The sequence below is a fragment of the Penaeus monodon genome, chromosome 19 (genome assembly GCF_015228065.2).
Source record: "Penaeus monodon isolate SGIC_2016 chromosome 19, NSTDA_Pmon_1, whole genome shotgun sequence".
NCBI classification, from domain to species: Eukaryota; Metazoa; Arthropoda; class Malacostraca; order Decapoda; family Penaeidae; genus Penaeus; species Penaeus monodon.
Genome location: NC_051404.1, coordinates 9,578,669 through 9,579,464, shown reverse-complemented (window position 1 = coordinate 9,579,464; position 796 = coordinate 9,578,669).

Genomic DNA, 796 nt, shown 5'->3' with positions numbered 1-796 from the left:
ACTCTAAAACATGATGATACCTTCATTAGCAAATAACAAAGGTTGGTTTTGAAGCATTATTGTTCCTAAAAAAAAATACTGATAACTATAGTAATAAAAAGATAAAGATGACGATAGCAAATAGCAAACTTTAAATAATTATAAGAAAAACAGTTACGTTGAGATAAAAAAAGGCTGAGAATTGAAAGTAAAGCCACTAATACCGATACGAACACGTTAAACGTTATCAGTGGAGAGAATACTAATCTCCAAACGCGGATATAAAAGCTGTATTAATATATTGATGAAGATGGTAATAAGGTGATGATATCAATACTGATAAGAGTTTATACATGGAGGAGGTCTGGACATTTAACTGATTCTCAAGGTGTAAAAAGAAAGTAATGAAAAGCTAGCAAGATTAGAAAGAAGGCTAAAATAATATTGACAAATCTTCGTTTTAAAGAAAAATCAACATCGTATCTAACTCCTTGTTTATCTTTAACACTTCTTCAGAAAAAAATTATTATCCTGCTTCTTGGGTAGTTTCTCTTCTCTATCGCATATTCAGAAATCAAGAGTTTTCACTATATGTTTCTTTTTCTATAGGGAGTATCTTTTTAGATTTCATTATGGCGTTGTAAGTTATCCCATTTCAATGCTAACACTAGAATCGTTATACTGGAGATATATTATACGTATATATTATAACATTTTTGTTTATTTGGTTAATTTTTTTTCTTCTACTGTCTTGTGTTTTGTTTGTCCTCCAATTAACTGATACTGTTGTATGCTAATGATTTTAAGATCGAACAAG